The following is a 22,420-nucleotide window of genomic DNA, read 5'->3' as shown; positions in this document are numbered from 1 at the left end:
ACTGGCTGCAAGACCGCAGCCCCAGGAGCTTGACAAAGATTGGATCTGGGCTGCTTTAAATTTTATCCAAATTTTTGTCCTTTGAATCTCAAACACTTACACGATTTAATAAATCATATTGCTTTCATCTACCAAAAAAAATCTTCTGAATTTGAACTTTTCCAAGGACATTACAAAAAAAAAAAAACCCCACAAAGAAAAAAAAAAAAACTTCACATAAATTAAGTGTGTGATGTAGCAATAGGCACTCTTGTGATGAGGGAAAGATGTTTCCAGAAAAGTATTACTATCATAAATCAAGTTGTTTTCTGTTGATTTAATTAACACAGTGATTAAATGTAGCCTTATTTGTATCACACATCTAACCTTGAACATTATTCCAAGCCCAACAATAAATCTGCTTATTAATGAACAAGTTTTTAAACTCAACTTTCAAATCTAATGATGCTGAAAAACATCGATTAGTTGTGTCTCAAATTATTTAATATATGTATAGGTTCACAAAATAATTCTTAGGACTAAATAGCATGCCATACTAAAAATACCTTTTTATTTGTATAAATCAGAATGATGTAAATGCTACTTAAATATGCTTAATTTTCAGAAGTTACCAGTCAATTCTTTCCAGATACAATTAATCAAGGAAACAATCTGTTCACTATATTTTTTACATATCTTTCCAATACTCCTTAGAATTTATGAGGAAATTAATAATGGAATTACTGCAACTGGGAATATAAATTTTTTATAAACATATCAATTGAAGTGTTGCTTTTCCATCTTTGCCCTCTCCATTCTGGGTAGGCTGAGATTCCTTGTCCTTGCTTTGTCCTTTCTCATACAAATAATCAAGAAAGATTTTTATGCCATTAACAACATTCCAGAAACTTCTTTTCAGAGTAGTGCATCATTAAGCCGTGTAATTCGTTTCTGGCAATGACATTTAACAATTAAATAAAACTACCGCATACAATATAAAAGCTAGCAACTGACAAATATTTTTTCAGCCTTGGGAATTGCGTCCTGTTTCCCTTCGGTATGGAAGACATTAAAAAGGAGAGAAAGCACAGAATTACTTATGTGTAAAATCGTGTTGTTGTTGCGATGTGTTGTTTTTCGGTGGTACTGAGGTGGGAACTCACAGTCTCATTCTTGTGAGGCTAGATCTCTACCACATGAGCCATTTGTCCAGTTTCCTCTAAAATTGTGTCAAGAATCAGAGATGTAGATATTCTTCCTCTATCTCCCAGACTGTATTTGGAACCTCGGGAGACCAGCGCTGACCAGGAGTGTGACATCACGTGGCCCGGATATTCTTCCTTATGCCATGTAACACACGTATCACTTACGCAGAATGTTTTGGCTTGAATTGCAATAACAATACCATCAAGTGTGATTGTGGGCAGTATGCTCTTGTTTTTGCATATGAAGACCATAGGTAGTGCCATTTTAGTGTAAAATATTTGAGGGTTTTAAACATTCTTGAATATTTGAACAACAAATATCAGAATGCTTGGAAGTAGGTATTTGTTTCATGGGCTCTAGAAATCGAGTCTCAAACAACCAGCAAATCATGTTTTACCACTCATGTGTTGACTTGTTGCAGGCATTTAGAAGAGCTTAGATATCAAGTCGAGCCACAGGACCATTACTATATTAGCTAAGAAAGTCGGTCAAGAATCTTAATGTACAATGGTGTTATCCATCTCTAAAGTGATGCTGAGCTCAAGTAACTGTGTCAAACCTGAAATTCACCTGGAGCTATCAAATGTCCCAGGAGACAAAGAACAAAGCCAGAGGCATCCTGTGATCTGATTTCAAAATATCTCACAAAGCCATAACAACCAAGCATCATGGCTGTGACGAAAAACCAGACACAGCAATGGAACAGCTAGACTTAGGAAAGGTTTTCAAATATTTATAGCCATAGGATTTTAAAGCACCAGCCTCAGATGCAGAAATACTCAGAGGATTACCTCAAATCGGAAAAACCTTCTACACCATGATGGAAAAAAATCAGCAGACTGAATGATGGCCTACAGATTTGGAATCACAGTTGCCATCTGTACAATTGATGAGGGCTTAATATACAAGATACATCAGGAAATCTTCCACTCAACAGCAAGGAAACAACCTGGCTTTAAAAAGTATATGAGGATTTGAAGAGACATTTCTTAAAGGCAAACTACTGGCCAATATTCATCGGGGAAATGCAAATTAAAATTTGGATACCTTTTAAGATACTTAATATCAAAAAAATGAAAATGACAGTGTCGGGAGCAACTGTGGAGAAGGGAAATACCTTGGCACTGTAATACACATCATCGTAGTTCCTCCTTCACACCCAATCTTTTCTCCCTCTGCTCTTTTCCATGCTACATGTTGTCTTTGTATACTGTACATGGCATGATTAATAAGCCAATACTGGGTGACAAATGTCACCCAAACATATAGTTTACATTGAATTTGCTGTGTTGTACACTGATTGGTCTAGGAAAATACATGACATGGAGCCACTGCCCCAAGAATCGTCTGTACTTGGCCTAATAAGGCAGAAAAATGATTGCAATCTTGCCATTTGCGGGCATGTAGATGACTGGCTAACATTCTGTGGGCTGAAACAAGCTGTAGATAGAAGGACCGTGCCACGTTCTCCCCCATTTATGCAAGCTAATGATTGCATCATGGAACAGTAGAATCTAGAGACTGGGAGGTGTAAGGAAGAGAAAGACAAGAAGCAAGTAACTGTTGAGGGGCTGGGAGGGGGCTGTAGGGCGTGGGAGGAAAGGGGAATCTTGGGGAGGAGAAGGATGAGTGGCATTTGCCTATATTTGCATGTATGCAAATAACACACTAGTACAACCAGCATGAAGTCAGAATAGAACTTTGCAGCCAAGGGAGAAGGCAAAGCAATGCAATCGTCTCTTCAGCAAGGAAACCTTACCTATGCACATCACCACAGAAACAGCTGGTATGTGCCCAAAGCCCTGAAACCACCAGAGGCCCCACCCATCTTGTCTCGAAGAAGACAATCCTGACACCAGAGCCTCAGAAGCCTGCCCGCGGAGTCACGTGATGTCATGATGTCACATGCCGGGTCCTTGTGACTCAGAATCCATAGTAAGCCAGGCGGGGCGGGGTGGGGAGGCTCTCTGGGAGACAGCCAGTCAAAAGACACAAAAAGCACATGCATCAGAAATGCAATGTGTGCGCTTTCCCCTGATAAACTCAGTGTTTCAGGATGTACAGCCCCACTAGGAATCTTTATATTAATCAATAGTTGACTGGACTTGAGTGATTTATTTTGCTTTTAACATGTGCAACACTTAAGAGCAATAATATCAGTTTCCTCATAATTAGTACCTTTCCCTTGAATTTATGGGTAATAATAAAAGCAAACTAAGAGCATAAGATGTGAAGGTTCGAGCTTGTCAGTCGTATTTGGGAAATATATTGCTCTGGAAGACCAGGTTAATAGACCACGGGAGGAGTCTGTAATGGCCAATTTAATTCTTTAAAATGTACTTGTATTGTCTTCAGGGGGTTGTACAGCAGGGCTGCCATTCGGTAACTGAGTTTGTGAGGACCATCTTGGTCACAGGCACCCCCCGCCCCGCGCCTCCCAAACCCACCCCTCCCCTCAATTGTCCTGGCGTCACCGACGGGCATTGCATTTTGTGACCACATTCTCACATTCTCCCCCACTCCCAATGTAGTTCCTAGACAAAGACTCCTTTTTCCCATGTGTATGGAGCAAACCCTAAGGGCGGGTTTAGATTGGTTATTGATTCAAAGGAAATTTTATGACGACAAGTATTCCATCAACCTTCTAACCCAGCCAATCTCCTCGCTCCTGCTGTACCAATCAAGAATATGTCAATAAAGTCCATCTTCCTCTGTGGTCCTGTCACGAGATCCCCTCTTTCCTTCTGAACAAGCAACAGAGAATTGTGGAAGAGCGATGGCATTTTCTTTGGTGAGCTGTCCACTCATCGGTGACCTTCCTGAAGCTAATTAGGTATATTCACGTGTGAGGAGACCACTGGCCACCCCTTGGAGGGCATCCTGGCAGTGTTTGACAATCCTTTTCTGAAGCTGTGGAGAGAGAGCAGACCCGGATAAAGACACACATGTACAAGCAGCAGCTACATTCCATTCATTCCATCAGTCAGCGATTGTGCCAGGGATGGGGCTGAAATGGAACAGAAAACCTGAGGGGCCATTGTTGCGGTTGCTCCCATTCTTGGGAAGGCTGAAGGGATGAATTCTCTGAGGTGGGAGAGAACGTCTCTTTTGTTTTTAACAGTGTCTAGCCATTATTTGAGACCTGGGAATGCTCAGTTTTAAAAATCTGGAGGTGGAAAAAGCAATTTGTTAACAAGATAAAATCACAGGAAATAAAAAATAATGGTGGAGACTAATAAAAAAATTTTTTTAAAAACCTCACAGTTTGGAAGTGGGTCTTTTAGTCTAGGTGCTGTTAGAAATAAATTTGCCAAAGTAGTCATCTTCCTATGCAATTAGAAAATGATAGATTTCCTCTCAATTCCTTTGTTCAGAGCTCTCCATGTCTTAGAAATAAAGACAAAATGTTTCTTACTTCTGGCAACCTGCTGATGGCCTGCGCCATCTTGATTTGCATGTTGCAAGGCCTCTGTTCAGTGACCAGCTGAGACGGAGAATCTCTGAAGCCAGGGCAACCATGAAGACATTGCTTTCCTCGCCCAGCCGCTTCCAGAGCCCTGGCTTGAGAACTACACCGCGAACCCTCACCTCAAGAGAGCAGCCAGCCCCACTCCGTGTGCCGCAGGCCGAGGTGACATCACCGGACTTCACAAGAGCAACTGCGAAGTATCCAACAGATCTCAGGGCTGCACAGATCCTGTCTCAGTGGACAGACAGATGCTCAGCAGACCCTCAGCCGGAAGCAACGATTCACACAAAGGATGCCTGATCATTCCGTTCACCCCTCCGACATTCCTGCCTTGATCTGGATGGAACTTGGCCAGTGGAGAAACGAGGGCCAGGTAGGGCTTCTGGGTAAAATAAAAGCCAAGCCACTTAAACTTGAACTCCAGACAGCGTCTCAATGAAAAGTCCCTGAGGTCCTATTTGCAACATACTTTATATTAAAACTGGCTTACCAGAAAAGTCCTTGGACACTGGGTGCAGAGTGACATTTCAAAGCACACCTGGGCATCTGCTCTTCTCAGAGCCTTGCCTAGGGTGTCACAGGAACCGTTTGCATAGGAACTATTTGCGTTCCTAGGATTCTTCCGGAAGGGCCGCCTGTAGCATGGTGGAGATGGCCAAGCGTAGGTGAAGCGGGAGTGGAAGGAGGGTGGGTAACGGAGAGTCAGGGCTTGCAATGCGGGGTGGATCCGTGACGCCACGTGGCCTTTCTCACTGGAAGGATGCTGGGCCTGGTGATGCTAGGGGAGCAGGAAGCGGTGGGACCGGCCGGGCAGCTTTGTGGGCGAGGTCTGGGGGGGGGCGGGCGGTAGGGCGGCTGCCGGCCTGGGGCCCCGGCTTCACAAGTGGAAGGAGTTGCTGCTATTTCCCGCTGGGGGATTGCTGGTGGACTGGCTGTAAGACACTAGAGGAAGTCGCTGGGGACACCAAGATGGAGTTTGGGGGAAGTCCTTGCGATGGAGGAGAGCCAAGACCTCAGCGCCCCGTGGGCCGGCCTGGCGGAGCCCTGCAAGGCCGCCGGTCACTCCAGCGCCTGGGAGAATGGCGGGTGGGAGCGCCGCCGGACAAATTGCCTGGCTGCTGCAGACCGAGAGGAAGCAAGCAGGATGGAGCCACCAGGGCTGGGGCCTGCAGATGGTGGGCGGACCTCGCTCTCCTCCCCGGCCATGGAGGCCCTGGTCTCTGTTATGTCACAGTGGAGGCCGGGGCCTCTGTTCTCTGTCATAATGGAGGCCGGGGTCTGTGTTCTGTCATAGTGGAGGCCAGAGTCTCTGTTCTCTGTCATAATGAAGGCTAGAGTCTCTGTTCTGTCATAGTGGAAGCCCAGGTCTCTGTTCTCTGTCATAATGGAGGCCAGAGTCTCTGTTCTCTATCATAATGGAGGCCGGAGTCTCTGTTCTGTCATAATGGAGGCCGGAGTCTCTGTTCTGTCATAATGGAGGCCGGAGTCTCTGTTCTCTGTCATAATGGAGGCCGGAGTCTCTGTTCTGTCATAATGGAGGCCAGAGTCTCTGTTCTGTCATAATGGAGGCCAGAGTCTTTTTTCTGTCATAGTGGAGGCCAGAGTCTCTGTTCTCTGCCACAATGGAGGCTGGGCAGTGCACATGCCTCAGTGGAGCTGAATCCTCCTGCAGCACTTGTGTCATTACTAAACCTTCGCGGGTCTCTGTGTTGTGCCTGGGGAGCCAGTTTAGTGTCAGCGCACAGGGTGGGAACGAGGGCTCCCTGGGCACTGAATCATGAACACGGAGACCACTGCATAAGGCATCGTAAGTTGTTCCGTAAACACGTGTTCATTTGCCCACTCATTCTCAGAGACAAAGGATCCATAAAGACCGATCCTTAACATGTATTTTTATAGTAATTCTGGTGGGCCGATTTGGCTTAGCAGTAAGCAGCAATGAGAATATTGGTTTAAAGAATAATAGACTTTCTCTAGAGGGAATCAACGGAAGTGGGAATCTGGGAGCATCTGGGAGAGCAGCATGACTATGAGGAAGAGGAAGGCTGCTGGGCGGGGCGTGTTCCCGGGACGGCTGGTGGAGGTGGCCTGGGATACAATCCAGGGACTCGGGCGGCAGAGATCATTTGGATCGAAATTCCAGACAAGTCTGGACCCAAACTTTATGAGGCACCATCTTAACCGGTGACAGGAGGTGGGTACCATAGCAACAACACAAGAAACCAAAGCCAGGGTACACAAAGAGGACTGCGGAAAATGTAAAGCTTCTTTATAACCACAGCAACAACAAAACAGTGAGCAGAATGAAAAGAAAACCTATGAAATGAGAAAAAAGAAACCTTTACAGTCTGATAACGGATCAATACCTGGAAGACATAAAGAACCTGAATCACATACCACACACACATGCACAAGATCTAATTTTTAAATCTACCAATATGTGAATACTTCTCCAAAGATATAAAAATGGCCAGAAGTCATATTTTAAAACGATCAAGTCAGTACTCGCTATGGAAATAGACATTCACCATGAGCCGTGACCGTGAGCTGCCAGGCGGCTGCCGTCAGACAGACCAAAGACAACCTTGTCGAGTCGTGCAGGAATTGGACGTTAAACTGATGTTGCAGCGATGGCCAACAGTGTAGAGCCTTCTCAGAAGTGTGCCTCAGAGATGGCATGTAACCCGTACAGTCGACTTCGGGTTATTTCTGCAGAAAAATCAAATGTGCATCTCCTCTGCGGGCTCCTGATTATGGTAGTGTTCTGGCAATGGCTAAAATGTGGAAGCAATGTAAAGGTCTCACAATGGATGATTGAAGAAATGGCAGCACAGAGAGAGACAGACAGACAGACACACACACACCCTAAAAAGAGAAATTCTGCCCTGTGAGAAGCAGGAAGGACATGGTGGTAAGCGCATAAAGACAAGGATGGCAGCAATCTAGTTAGAGGGTGTGTATAAAGTAGTCTGGGATGTGGAAGCAGAGAGCAGAACTTGGCCAGGTACAGGTGAGAAGGGAAAATTGAACACATTTAAGTTTCAGTGGTGCGGGATGAATAGACTCCCACATTGGATCTGTGCTTAGCTATAGTGTTCTGTACATTTAAAGTTGGTTAAGAGTGTGTCTGTCCTGGCAAGTGTCTGCTGTCCACCTGCTCCTGTGAGTTCTTCTCCACTTCTGAATTTGTACAGTCATGTTAGAGTCACGTGTGTACTGAGTGCCAGAGAAGGTCCATGGTTTCCATAGCAACCCCGTTTCCTAGTGGATGCAGAAGATCTTGACAGAGCACCAGTTGTCTCTTCGTTGCTCGAGCCCCAGTGATCGTCACTCCTTACCAATTTCCTGTCCATACAAGGAATGGGTTTGTGGGTTCAGCCTCACTCCGGCCTTCCCTGAGGCCCACATTCTACCCCCGCACCCCAGTGCCCGGCCCCGTGCTGGCCTGGACCCCCACTGTGCCTCCGGCCTTCCAGGTAGCAGTGCTGATGTTTCTGACACGTCTTTTCCTAAGAAAGACACTGAATATAAGCTTTGTCTCTGAATGTCCCCAGTGACTTTTCCCGCTGCACATTTACACCCCCACTGCACACACAAGGCAAGGACACGCGAGGGCTGGTCCTCCTTCTCCTTCTTGATGCTTCTTCTGCCCAAAGGTCACAGAGCCTGGCTTCTCGAGTTCCAAAGCATAGTTGGCAACTTCTCTCCAAGCCCAAATAAAGCACGAACCCGGGGCGCCCTGGCATCCTGACACGAACAAGACCCCAGACTCCAAGGAAGAGCGGCCTGTCTGAGCAGCTGAATAGAAGAGCTCTTCTCTCTTCCTCCTCCCCCTCCTCCTCTTCCTCCTCCTCCTCCTCCTCCTCTTCCTCCTCCTCCTCTTCCTCCTCTTTCTCCTCCTCCTCCTCCTCCTCCTCTCCTCCTCCTCCTCCTCCTCTCCTCCTCCTCTCCTCCTCCTTCTCCTCTCCTCATCCTCTCCTCCTCCTCTCCTCCTCCTCCTCCTCCTCCTCCTCCTCTCCTCCTCCTCCTCCTCTCCTCCTCCTCCTCCTCCTCCTTTAGTTTACTTTACCGTTATTTCAGAGGTGATAGAGCAGTGTTACATTCGTCAGGTAACAGACACCTCTCCTTTCCCACAGTGCCAGCCCTTCCCTCCCTCTCTCCCATTCCCCCACTCCCATCTCCACCCACGAGTTGTGTTCCTTCTTAAGGGGCTCAGAGTAATGAAAAACAAAATCCCAGGATACTTTCCACGAGCTATCAGAAGAACGTAAGATGTCGGTTCCCAGTGAATCACTATTGACTTGTCTATAAAATGCCGCTCCATTCTGATGTCACATAATGGCACTGTTTTCAGGTGTGTCTTCTGTATGGAAGTGCACCAACCAGCCACGGACGTGAACCGCTCTTCACCCACGTCACGGAGCACAACCCAGGGGCAGTCCTCTCGACGCCGGGCTATGCTGCACACCCACCATGCCAGATCCCCTCACCCGCTTCCCCGAGGGGGAAGACTCCTGCAGAACGCTGCTACTGAAGCCCTTGGGAAACGTGCATCCAAAATCCGTGTGCGTGTGAGAAAGCCATTCCACACCTGGCACTGAAATCATCATCAATCAGCAGTGCCAGGAGTATGTCCTGTTTGTAAACTTTGAACTTCATCAGGTCACTTTCGTGAACAGTTCTTGAGGAACTTCTACATGCATGCAATAAAAGGGCTAAATAGATCTGTTTCTAAAAGGAACATTTGAAAAAGAGAATATCCGTCCTTCTAAAGAAAAACTAATACTGCCAATAATAATTCTAAGAATGAGATGGGAAACTTTTATACACCACTTGTAAACATAAGTAAGGGTTTCACATCTCAGGGAAGAAAATTACTGACATTTGTCAGGATATCCAAGAAATATGAACCTTCATGCAAGTGTATTGTATGGAGGCATTTCCTGGTACCCCACAAAGTGTACGATGGTTATGTTTTTATGTATCATTTACACGCATTGAAAAGGGCCTTGAAATGTGAGTAGCACAGTTTATGAACTTATTATATAAGTAAGCTTTAAGTAAGAGGAGGACAGCCCCGTGATCTTGCCAGTCAACATTAATTTTACGATTGTGGAAGACTGAGATGAGTCCTCTTGGGGTTTTCCATCTCCTGCACATTTCTCAATGTCTGAAATGTGGCCTACAGTTCTTCCCATGGACAGCTACGCAGCCTTCCCAGAGGCAGGATTCCAGAATTACCCCTGTGCCTTGCGCTGGCCTGGGAAGCAGTTCTGCCAGGGAAAAATAAAGGAGCCAGTGGCTCAAGGGAAGCCTTACAACCAAGTCCTGAGCGGGATCCATGGGGGGGGGGGGAGGGGGGAGGGGTAGGAGGGAGGCCCACTGGCCCCAATTTGCCCAATCTCCTGCTGGGAGACGGAGAACCACCACCGTTCTTTCACGCCCAGGAATTTTGAAGGGCTTCACAGGCAGAACCATTTTGTCAATAACGAATAGAACGTTTTCTACATTTTTCAGAAAATGTGTTTGCCAGAAAGCTCACACTGAGCAGCGATCATCAGCTAACTTTAGCACCCAATAACTGGGAGGATCCTTCCATTTGGTTGCATCATTTTAAATAATGTGTTTTTAACTGACTCCCTTGCCTAGAAAGCTACATTTTTAAGCTTTAGGTAAAGCTTCCAATGAGAGAAAACAAGAACTAAGAGTAGTTTGAACATGGTGGGAGTTTCTTTTTTGCTTTTTGGTCAGTGGTGGAGCCTGAACTCTGGGCCCGGGCGCTGTCAGCTCTTCAGCTCAAGGCTAGCGCTTTACCACTTGAGCCACAGTGCCACTTCCGGCTTTTTTCTTTCTGCTTATGTGGTGCTGAGGAATCGAACCCAGGGCCTCAGGCATGCAAGGCAAGCGCTGTACCACTGAGCCACCTTCCCAGCCCCCATGGAAGTTTCTTATGTGAAGGAAATCCTGGGCTTTCGGATGTCATGATGTAATCCTAGAGGATCTTCTTTTTCTCAGTCCTCAGAAGGCTGAGGTAAGCAGACGGAAGGGTGCCTCTGCCAGATGAACTTTCCTTCTGTCCCGAGCGTCACTCAGTATGGACATGACTTGCTCTAAGATAACTTGAGGACGGTGGCTTTTATGTCCATCAACAAAATGGGCCCCCTTCTCAAGTAAGACGTGGAGAACCCACAGGGGACTGTGGCCCATAACCTGAGTGACACCCTGCTGCTTCAGTCTTTTAATATAAATGTTTTGAAATGTGACTGGCCAGGGGCCGGTGGCTCACACCTGTAATCCTAGCTACTCTGGAGGCTGAGGTCTGAGGAGTGAGGTTTGAAGCCAACCTGAGCAAGAAGGTCCATGAGACTCTTATTTCCAATTAACCCCCAAAGTGAAGGTGTGGCTCGAATGGTAGAGAGCCAAACTTGAGCAAAAATGTTCCGGACTGTGCCCAGGCCCTGAGTTCAAACCTCAAGCCTGGCATAAAAATAACCACCAAGTTAAACAACAAAAACCACACTGTGGTGAAATGTGTAGATTCCACTAGGAGGAAAGGGCAGCCCTGACACTGCCACCTGGTAAGGTGATTTTAAATCAGGAAGCTAGACAGTACCCCCCTAGTCTGAAGTAATGTGTCCACACTAGCTTCCTAATATTATTTGCTAGCATTATATTACTGGAAAAATTCAACCCCTAGGTAGTTAGAGGAGTCTCGAAGGTGGGCCATGGCAGGGCGGGTTCAGAGCCTTCTCGTGATTCTGGGAGGGGCGGCGTGCGAGGAATGGAAGAGGCTGTTCTGGACAGTTCTGGTCAGCTTGTCCACCCCTTGGTCTGTTCATGCTCCATCTGTCTCTCCCACACCCTGTGAGCAGGCGTTTTGTAGTTAAACCTTTCTTTTTGGACATAAATGTTTGTTCTGAAATGCGGCCCTCTGGATCCAGTGCGTCAACTGCTCAGCTCCTTCAGATTTTACCCCATTTGATGCTGGATACCAATAGAGATTCCTTTCCCTGACTTTATCCTAAAGCAGCCTCTCTGTCAATATTCTCAATTTTGTCTGGGTTGTAAGAGCCGTGTCCGTTCCTACCAATTACTGATGTGGACGTTGTCCTGATTGGAGTGGGAAAGGAATGAAAACAAACACACATTTGCGAGCGATCACGGAGGAAACCAAAAGTTACACCACACCTGGTGCTGCATTGTACCATCACCGATATCTTTTGTAAAGGTGCTATAAATATAGTGGTGTGGACCTGTTTAGGGAGATGTGTCACCCACATTCTGAAATCACGATGCCTTCACGGGAAACATCATGACTTCCGTGTGAAGATGCTTTCAGGCATAGTTTGTGTTTATAGAGCAGTGTTTCTCAAAGGTGATCCAAAAATGATATAGAAGATGGTGGTCAACTGTGTGTCTATTGAAATACAGGGTTTGAGGCATCACACCTCGGTCAGATGAATCACAATGTCTAAGAATATAATATTTTAACATTTCCAGCTCATCCATATTGACACTAGAAAAAATATTTCTGTCTCTAGAAGGTTTGAATATGGTAAAGAGTAAAGAGTGTGTTCCTTCCCATAATTAATGGCGTATCACTAGATTTCTCAATGTAATAAAGCTTAGAGAAATTCATATCCATCTTCCAAACTTGATACATTCAATCAGGAGATTTATTCTGACACTTGAAGTGTTGTAATCACTTTCTTTTCTGAAGGCAAGATACTTTAGCAATGAAATTAACAAAAAAAGTATATCCATTACAGTGACAGAAATCTGCCTGGATAGATGAAGGATGAATTTTTGTTGTAAGTGGGCCAGCATGTGAGGCATTAATATCTGGTGGGTAGAGAGATGAAGAATTGGAAAGCACCCTGAAAACATGAATGATCAGCACCTGTCTCACTGAGGCAAGGCCATCCGTCAGCGGGCCTGGGCAGCGATTCCGATTTTACAGAACAGATGAGCTTGTGCTTCGGGTTGGGGCAACTCTATGTGACCCCATTGGAAGGGGCGTGTGTGGAGAGACTCTGTGTTGTGCAGGGGAGAACTGAGAGAATGTTAGGATGGAGAAATCCAGGTCTGCTGGGTCGACGGCTTCGGTGCCAGAGGCCCAGGCAGAATCACAGCGTCCATGGCAAGAATCGGATGGTGGAAGTGGCCACCTGAGCAGTGTTGGAGGCTGAGATTGCTGCATAAAACTGGGCTTTGTGGTGTGCACATAGAATCCCAGCACTGATGAGGTACAGGCAGGAGGCTGGGAGGGTAATACAACCTGGACTCAAAGAAGAGAGGAAGGGAGGGAGGGAGGAAGGGAGGGAGGGAAGGAGGGAGAGAGGGAGGGAGGGAGGGAAGAAGGAATGAAGGGAGGGAAGAAGGAAGGAAGGAAAGGAGGAAGGGAGGGAGGGAGGAAGGAAGGAAGGGAGGAAGAGAGGGAGGGAGGGAGAGAGGGAGGGAGGGAGGGAAGAAGGAATGAAGGGAGGGAAGAAGGAAGGAAGGAAAGGAGGAAGGGAGGAAGGGAGGAAGGAAGGGAGGGAGGGAAAGAGGGAGGGAGGGAGGGAGGGAAGAAGGAATGGAGGGAGGGAAGAAGGAAGGAAGAGAGGGAGGAAGGGAGGGAGGGAGGGAGGGAGGGAGGAGATACTGGGTAGGGGTTGAAAGGTGCCCAGGTGTGGTTTTGTGCTGTCCTGGCGTTGTTGGAAAGCAGGCTAGGTATTAGACTCAAGGAATGGAGGGAGATTTGGAAGTCTGCAGATGACCGTGACCAGAGGAGAAGTGGACTGAGGGCCAGGCTCCTCACAGGCACCTTAACTCCTGCTGCCTTGGGTGCGCAGATGCCTGGGCCCCTCGGATGCCTGGGCCCCTCGGATGCCTGGACCCCTCGGATGCCTGGACCCCTCGGATGCCTGGGCCCCTCAGATGCCTGGGCCCCTCAGATGCCTGGGCCCCTCGGATGCCTGGGCCCCTCCAGGTAACCTGCTCCTCACAGCGCTGATCCTCTTCCGTGTGCGTGGATCGCTCAGGGAGGCCGGCAACAAAGACAGAAAGGTGCCTGGAGGCAGCGTATGTCCAGATGCATGGGAAGTCAGTCTAACAGAACAGACAGACGTGGGAAGGCATCTCCATGCCGTGTGAACCGTTCACCCTGGACCCTCCATGCGGTGACCGTGAAGGCTGAGGCCGCTGCCCCCACCCCTGCTCCTCCAGACGCTGCTCCACACGGTGCCGCCAGGCCCTGGTTTTCTGACAGGCGTCCACGGGGTGCGTGGGCACACCGCTGGACACAGTGCATGGGGAGATAAAATGATCCACTCTGCAATCCTGCCTGTCTCTGAATTACATGAGGGTGGGCCATGTTGTCATTAAAATTCCTGGTGGTTAATATTTTTCCAGATGCTTTACTTAGGCGGCCGGTGAGTTCTGTTCAGCCAGGGAACAAAGTGGTTCTTTCATGTCTGAGTCACGGAAAGCAAAGCCCACTGCTAAAGAAAGCGAAAGTGTACTAGTTTTATCTCTCTGCACACACTCACAGGTTTTTCTCTGAGAATTGAAAACACAGTACCAGAGTTTGGGTTGTTTTCCATGGGTTTGGGGTTTGGGGAGGGGATTTGGTAGAATTTTCTGGCCCACTGAGATTTGTCCCAGTGACTCATTACGCCAGCCCAGACCATGCTAGTCCCTAGCTTATGTCAAAAACAGGATTCACTAACTCCTGGGTGTTGCTCCTCACCTGTTTGATTAGGAATCTTTTAAAACATCACTGCTCACACTTAGTATCTATTGGTTCTTTACTTGCAGTGGTAACTTGCTTGCCAAGTGTTTTTAGCTAAGCTAGTGACAATGTGTGATAATAATCACTTCTGTCCTATTTGAATAATGACAAGATTACCATTATCTCAAAGCTAAGGCAAACACTGAAAAATCCATGTAAAGTCATAATACTTGTTAGCCAACACTCGTGTTATCATGAGTGCTTTGATAATCATGGTAACTACACAGCTGTCTTATTTTGAAACATGTTATGAGTAAACACAACTAGTCAGAATGCAAGTACACATGGAATCGGAAGTGGATTTAGAGAGACAGAGGGCCGACACAATGCCTCAACAGACAACGGTGAGAACCAGAAGAGCCACTGGAATTCTCTTTCCTCTCTTCTTGCAGTTCTGTGCCCTGGCTGCGGTTCTCCCTCTCCGCACTGCCGCCTCTTCTGCCCTGTATCCATCAGAATGGCGTGGCCACAGCCCCTGCATGCACAGGTGGTGGCTGTAGCCACACACTGTCACCAGCTGCTCACTCTGAGTTCTCCTTGTCTACCTGGGGGGGGGGGGGAGGGTGTGGGAGGGGTCTTGCACTTGGTCTGGTCTTCTTCTCACCTGGCTGGCACAACTGGACAGCAGAGTTTGGGGGAGGTTTTCATGGCACTAGGGAATGAGTGAGGTGGAGCTGGCCAAGAATTCAGCCCTCTAACAATGGGTGATTTTAGGGTAGGTCCTACTTCCTGTCCATCCCCCTAACTTCCTGTCCATACCCCTGTCTATCTTCCTGTTCATACCCTTGTCTAACTTCCTGTCCATACCTCTAACTTCCTGTCCATACCCATCTAACTTCCTGTCCACACACCTGTCTAACTTCTATACATGAACCTAATTTCCTGTCAGTGTCTGTCTAGCTTCCTGAGCATATCCCTGTCTAACTTTCTGTCTATACACCTGTCTAATTTCCTGTCCAACTCCCTGTTCATACATCTGTCCAACTCCCTGTTCATACATCTGTCCAACTTCCTGTCCATACACCTGTCTAACTTCCTGTCTGCACCCCTGTCTAACTTCCTGTCCATATACCTGTCTTACTTCCTATACATGAACCTGTCTAATTTCCTGTCCATTCCCCTGTCTATCTTCCTGTCTGTATCCCTGTCTATAACTTCCTGTCTGTATCCCTGTCTATAACTTCCTGTCTGCACCCCTGTCTAACTTCCTGTCTGTATCCCTGTCTAACTTCCTGTCTGTATCCCTGTCTATAACTTCCTGTCTGTATCCCTGTCTATAACTTCCTGTCTGTATCCCTGTCTATAACTTCCTGTCTGTATCCCTGTCTAACTTCCTGTCTGTATCCCTGTCTATAACTTCCTGTCTGTATCCCTGTCTAACTTCCTGTCTGTATCCCTGTCTATAACTTCCTGTCTGTATCCCTAACTTCCTGTCTGTATCCCTGTCTATAACTTCCTGTCTGTATCCCTGTCTATAACTTCCTGTCTGTATCCCTGTCTATAACTTTCTGTCTGTATCCCTGTCTATCTTCCTGTCTATATCCCTGTCTATAACTTCCTGTCTGTATCCCTGTCTATAACTTCCTGTCTGTATCCCTGTCTATAACTTCCTGTCTGTATCCCTGTCTATAACTTCCTGTCTGTATCCCTGTCTAACTTCCTGTCTGTATCCCTGTCTATAACTTCCTGTCTGCACCCCTGTCTAACTTCCTGTCTGTATCCCTGTCTATAACTTCCTGTCTGTATCCCTGTCTAACTTCCTGTCTGCACCCGTCTATAACTTCCTGTCTGCATCCCTGTCTATAACTTCCTGTCTGTATCCCTGTCTATAACTTCCTGTCTGTATCCCTGTCTATAACTTCCTGTCTGTATCCCTGTCTATAACTTCCTGTCTGCATCCCTGTCTAACTTCCTGTCTGCACCCCTGTCTAACTTCCTGTCTGTATCCCTGTCTATAACTTCCTGTCTGTATCCCTGTCTATAACTTCCTGTCTGCACCCCTGTCTAACTTCCTGTCTGTATCCCTGTCTATAACTTCCTGTCTGCACCCCTGTCTAACTTCCTGTCTGTATCCCTGTCTATAACTTCCTGTCTGTATCCCTGTCTAACTTCCTGTCTGTATCCCTGTCTAACTTCCTGTCTGTATCCCTGTCTATAACTTCCTGTCTGTATCCCTGTCTATAACTTCCTGTCTGTATCCCTGTCTAACTTCCTGTCTGCACCCGTCTATAACTTCCTGTCTGCATCCCTGTCTATAACTTCCTGTCTGTATCCCTGTCTATAACTTCCTGTCTGTATCCCTGTCTATAACTTCCTGTCTGTATCCCTGTCTATAACTTCCTGTCTGCATCCCTGTCTAACTTCCTGTCTGCACCCCTGTCTAACTTCCTGTCTGTATCCCTGTCTATAACTTCCTGTCTGTATCCCTGTCTATAACTTCCTGTCTGCACCCCTGTCTAACTTCCTGTCTGTATCCCTGTCTATAACTTCCTGTCTGCACCCCTGTCTAACTTCCTGTCTGTATCCCTGTCTATAACTTCCTGTCTGTATCCCTGTCTAACTTCCTGTCTGTATCCCTGTCTATAACTTCCTGTCTGTATCCCTGTCTATAACTTCCTGTCTGTATCCCTGTCTAACTTCCTGTCTGTATCCCTGTCTATCTTCCTGTCTGCATCCTTGTCTATCTTCCTGTCTATCTTCCCATCTACACACCTGTCTGGACTCCAGTCGGCCTACAGTTAGGCTTCCTGTGCTGGCTGGTCTCACAGCAGTGTGCTGCAGTGCCCACCTTTCCTTCCATGGGGACTTTCTGCCTGGGCTGGCCTGGCCCCATGACGCCCAGACGCCAGCTTCTCACGTGTGCACATGCCACTGTCCCAGCGATGAGTTGAGAGGGTCTCGGAAGCTCTTCTCCCCACTTCTCAGTCTCCCAGGAGACTCAGGGTGGACTCGCAGCTGTGTGCGAGGAGTTCATGCAACTTAGAAATGGCAGCCAGCTCTGCTCACGATTCTTGAGACTGTTTCCAGAAAGAAATGCTCTTTTCAGCCCTGCAGAGAAGACCCATGTGCCAGCGTACTGTGTCCCCAGCCGTCCTCCTTTCCGTCTGTCTGCACACGTCCCGCCGGCCCAGCTCGGTGTCGACGGCCCCTCTGCCTCCTCCTCTCACGGTTCTGTGCCCTGGAAGGAATGGAGCCCTACGTGTGGTCAGCCCTGCGTCCTGCGGACCCCAGAGGCTGAGGACCAGAGGTAAGGAGAAGGATGAGGTAATGCGTAGGATGGATGCATCACTGGAACCACACCAAGGGGGAAAACACAGCTCCATAAGAAGGGGCGATGATAGGTTATAGAATACTTTTCACGGCATAGCTATATTTCCACACCCATCACATTCACACTGTAAGCAAGGGTTGCGCTGTAATTAAACACCACCAAAGACACGCCCAGTGATCACCACAGGGCAATGGATCAAGGTCCCCGGTGACATCTGCTGGCATGCCGTCCCCTGGATCACATCTTTGTAGTTCTTTGGGAAGTGGTTAACTTCCGGCACTCAGAACAAGGGCACCCCCTCCTGCCCTACCCCTCCCGGACTTGGGCTTTGAAGACCTCAGGACTGGGATCAGAGAGGACGATGGGGTTGACTTTTGACAGACAGTCATTGTGATTCACCAGTGTTTCTGTCCACAGCAGTCTCGCAGCCCCTGTTGAATCTACCCTGTGCAACCCTTTTGCTTCATGGCTACATCTTTCTGCTTTGACCCCAAATATTTTAAATCAGTGACTCGGCTTCCTTCATTACATCTGTGCACAGAGCAGGAACATAACTCATGGAAAACGGAAGCTCTGGGTACAGAAGTGTCCGCCCGGGCTGAGAGGCCTTTGGTCCTGTCTTCAGCCCTGAGGCTGCGTGGTCGGTGGTCGGCTGGTCGGATGCTCAAGGGCAGTGGAAACAGCTTTAGGGATTCAGTCCCCCCCGTGTGGGCGGGCACACTCTCCCTGGGCCGAATCCTTCCCTGATTTACCCAGCTCCTCATCTCCATCCCTGACACTACAACAGGTGATTAGTTAGAATCCATTGCACCACAGGTAGTAGAGGTTGTGCAGGACCTGCGACCATCAGAACAGGAAATACTCGGGAGGGATGCATGGGTGCCTGCTCCCGGTGTGTGCGAGGCCGGCGCTGTTCCGGCCCACAGAGCCTGGACCCGGGACGCAAAGGACAAGGACGACTCGAGCGAGTCCCTCCTGCGCGTCGATGGCGACTTGGCCCTTCGTCTTGCCCTTCTGTCCCTCTTTGTAGTCTGTCTGCGTGACGCAGGGCGAAGACTCCATGGGTGGATTCACAGCTCCAGGTGTGTGCAGAATTTGCCTCCAAATTCCAAAAGAGAGTGTGCGTGGTCAGTGTCGCCCTTTCCACACCCCCCACTCTTCCTGATTTTGCAGGGTGTGCATGGGATGATATTCACAAATGGTTCTCCTTTGTACAGCTGCTTAAAGACAATAAAAGGAAGATGAGGAGGGGGAGGAAGCCGCTGATGAGTGATGTTAAAACAGATGTCACCCCTGCTTGTGGTTGTGCTCAGTGAACACACCTGGAGAAGGGGATTTCCGGAGCGAGATTCTAGTGAACCCTTCAGAATGGGAGTTTGCCACGTTCAGGGCAATGGCGGCTCAGTGTCTAAGCTCCGGTGTCTGGGATCAGCATGGAAGGTCTGCCCCATGAGAGCGGCGGCGGTGCTGTATGGGTGGCTAATTGCAGGTTTTCTAGGCTGCGCAGCACCTCTTTGAGGTTGACAGGTGTTATTATGATTATGTCAGATTTAGGGATAGGAGCACCCCACGGCTACTCAAAGGAGTCACAGCCAATCCTGAACAAAAGAGGATTTGAATTTCCATCAATAAGCTCTACGTTTGGGCCTGGATTTAGTAATGGTATTAGACTTCAAGTTGTATTCCATCTACGTCTTTGTTTTCTCTGTTTCTCGTTACTTCTCATTCTGTGCACTGTCATAGCCTTGCTGCTTTTCAGAGTTGAGCTTTAGGTTGTAACGCAATTCTTTCAGCGGTGCGCTGGTGGCTTGGGCCTGTCATCGGGGCTATGAAGGAGGCTGCGATTGGGACACGGCAGTTCAAAGCTGGCCAGAGATAGCACCTGTTAGGGGTTTTGCTTTCCTACCTTTGTAGCTAGAGTCGGAGCTCTGGCAAGCATCTGCTTAAGTGGCGTTCAGTGTTTTGGAGGGGGCTCGATCCCCACTAGGTAAAGGTAATTTTGTTTGGAATGTGGGTGTTCTCTGTCCAGTCCTTCTTCCTGTTCTGTACTGGCACTGGAACTCAGGACTGGGCACCCGCTCAGACGCAGCAAATAAGCAGTTAACCGTCTCTGTTATCTTGGTCTCTGTGCTCTGCCTCTTACTAATCATATTCTTTTTTTAAAAAGTATTAATATGTCTTATCTAAAATAGAGTAAGAAAGAAAGAAATATATTCCTGAGCTCAAATAAGTATAGATGTGTAAAAATGAAGACTAAAAATAAACCATAATTTTCCACTGAAAGTTAAGTCATTTTTTTTAACACAGTTCTATCCCCTAAAATAATGTGTTACAACCACCAAACCCTTTCTAGCTGCAGGCAGGCTGAAAATAGCAGCTCCCCGGGACTCCGCCATCATTGTGGAGCATGAGGAAGCCAAGGCTTCCAGTGTGCTTCCCTCCCGCCTCCGCCACGGGGAAAGGCGCTCTCCACCTCCCATCTGTGCGTCCTGTTGTTTAATCGCGTTGGTCTCCAGAAGTCTCTTCACCAATGCTCGTGTCATAGTGGTATCCAGACGGCCCTGTCCTTACACACACGAGACATCAACACGAAGTCGGGGCCGGGCGGGTTCCGGGTGCTTGCTGGCCACTGCGCTGTGTCCCGTCCTTCCTCTGCCTCCTTTCCCACGGCAACGTGGTCTCCGTAAGCCTGCCGAAGTCACGGCGCGTATGGCGCGCTCTGTGCAGTCATTTCAAGGTGACAGACATGGAAAGTGGCGGTGGTGTTCCTTTTGGTAATCTCAGAGAGGTCTTAGGCAGCCAGATGACTAAACCAACGCAATGATTCACCCACCAGCAGGTTTTGCCAACACTTACAGGAAACTCGCTGGCTAATTTGTGAACGGTGTTGCTGACGAGCTTGTCTGTTCTCTTATTGTTCCTGAGTAGTTATTTTTTTTATGTCTTCATGGAAGCTGTTGTTCAGACCGTATTCAAACATGGGAGTCTCCAGCTTCAAGCTCTCAGAGGATTTTTTGTTGTTGTTTTGTCCTGGGGTTTGATTCCTATTATATTATTAATAGACATTTTCTTGGCAGGGCTGGCATCATGAGCTCCATCTTCTCACGGTACTGACTGACAAGCTGCCTTTGGCATATCAGTTGTAAAGTTGCTGGCGTTATTTCTTGTCTCAGTGTGGCTGGTTTCTCTGAAAAAGCCAGCACGTGTGAGAATGTCAGGTCCCGTTCCCATATAGAAAGCTGAAGCCGTGTGCCTTCCCTCCACACCTGCTCCACTCCCATCATTCTCTTATGATAGTCCCTTCCCACCCCCTCCGCCTTCCTGACACCTTGACAATCCCCTCTGGCTGCCCCTGCGTTTGTTGTATTTATGTGTTCTGCAGAGGGCCGTGTTGCTTGGCCACTCTTTGGACGGCTGAAAGGCCATGTGGCTGACCCCAGCCCTGTTTGCTGTTCCCTCCTGGCCTCTCAGATGGATCTTCCTCCACTACTCCGGCCCTTGCTGTATTTTTCACAGCACAACTGGATATAAATTCTCTCTGCAACTCCTTCGGATAATGCCAAAGGACAAGCCCTCCGCCCCTCCCACGCGGGGAGCTGGGACTTGCCAGTCCTGGCACTTGGTTTCTGTCCCCTGTTGGCCTTTGCTGAGACTGCCCGGGGTCACTTTCAGCTGCGGTCTGGACTCAGGTCTGAACAGCTGAGCTTCCCCCAAGTGCTCTATAAAGGCAGAATCCCGTCCAGGCTCCACCACCATTTAAACATCAGGTCAAATGTCAGAGGCCTTTGTGACTGTGTCACTCTGCCAGTGGGAAGGTGGGGATTTAGGCACTATGATGCCGCTTTGGTGATCCTGACCCTGAGCTCCCGGCACCGGTGGCGATCAAGCCAGTGCCGGACCCCGAGTTTTCCTGGGGTCCGGGGCCTCTCTGGTGAGAACGGCGTGCTGAGAGGCTCTGCTCTGCTCAGACCTAACTTGGAGACTCTTCTTTCCCAGGACGCGGGGCGCAGGGGAGACTGGGGGAGCTGGAGGCCAGGAGGATAGCATGGGGGCGCGCCCCCCCCACCGGGGTCATGGGGCCACCACCGGGGTCACCGGGGTCACCAGGGTCACGGGGGCCACTGGGGGCGCTGGCGGGGTCTGGGGGCGTGGGCCCTGCCGCGCTCCCCACGGGTCTCGCCCATGGGGTCCTCACTGTCTGCAGGGCGCCCGCAGCTCCCGGGGAGCGCGCACCCCACCCCACCCGGCCCCCACCCCGGGGAGGGGCTGGAGCGGCTCAACTCCAGCCAGGTGAGCCGCCCCTCCCCTCCCCTCCCCTCCCCCAGCCAGGTGAGCCGCCCCTCCTCTCCCCTCCCCCAGCCAGGTGAGCCGCCCCTCCCCTCCCCTCCCCCAGCCAGGTGAGCCGCCCCTGCCCTCCCCTCCCCTCCCCCAGCCAGGTGAGCCTCCCCTCCCCTCCCCTCCCCTCCCCCAGCCAGGTGAGCCTCCCCTCCCCTCCCCTCCCCTCCCCCAGCCAGGTGAGCCTCCCCTGCCCTCCCCTCCCCCAGCCAGGTGAGCCGCCCCTGCCCTCCCCTCCCCCAGCCAGGTGAGCCGCCCCTCCCCTCCCCTCCCCCAGCCAGGTGAGCCGCCCCTCCCCTCCCCTCCCCTCCCCTCGGCCCGCCCAGGTGAGCACCTCCGCCCTCCGCCCTCCTCCCGTGCCGGCCCCGCCCGCGGGGGGGCAGCGGGC

General features: G+C 49.1%; 1 protein-coding gene across 1 annotated transcript in view; it reads left to right on the top strand.

Moving 5' to 3' along the window:
- Positions 1 to 21,578: 21,578 nt before the first annotated feature.
- The window catches only part of Fam83b (family with sequence similarity 83 member B), a 63,027-nt gene continuing 62,185 nt past the window's right edge, over positions 21,579 to 22,420 (top strand). The window contains exon 1 of the mRNA XM_070017212.1: positions 21,579 to 21,628. The gene's annotated coding sequence lies outside the window, so the exon portion shown is untranslated. The remainder of the gene's footprint in view (positions 21,629 to 22,420) is intronic.

The sequence above is a fragment of the Dipodomys merriami genome, unplaced genomic scaffold, assembly GCF_024711535.1.
Source record: "Dipodomys merriami isolate MVZ:Mamm:240054 unplaced genomic scaffold, mDipMer1.0.p SCAF_122, whole genome shotgun sequence".
NCBI lineage: Eukaryota > Metazoa > Chordata > Mammalia > Rodentia > Heteromyidae > Dipodomys > Dipodomys merriami.
The sequence above is the reverse complement of the archived record's forward strand: the minus strand, read 5'-3'. Positions and strand labels throughout refer to the sequence as shown.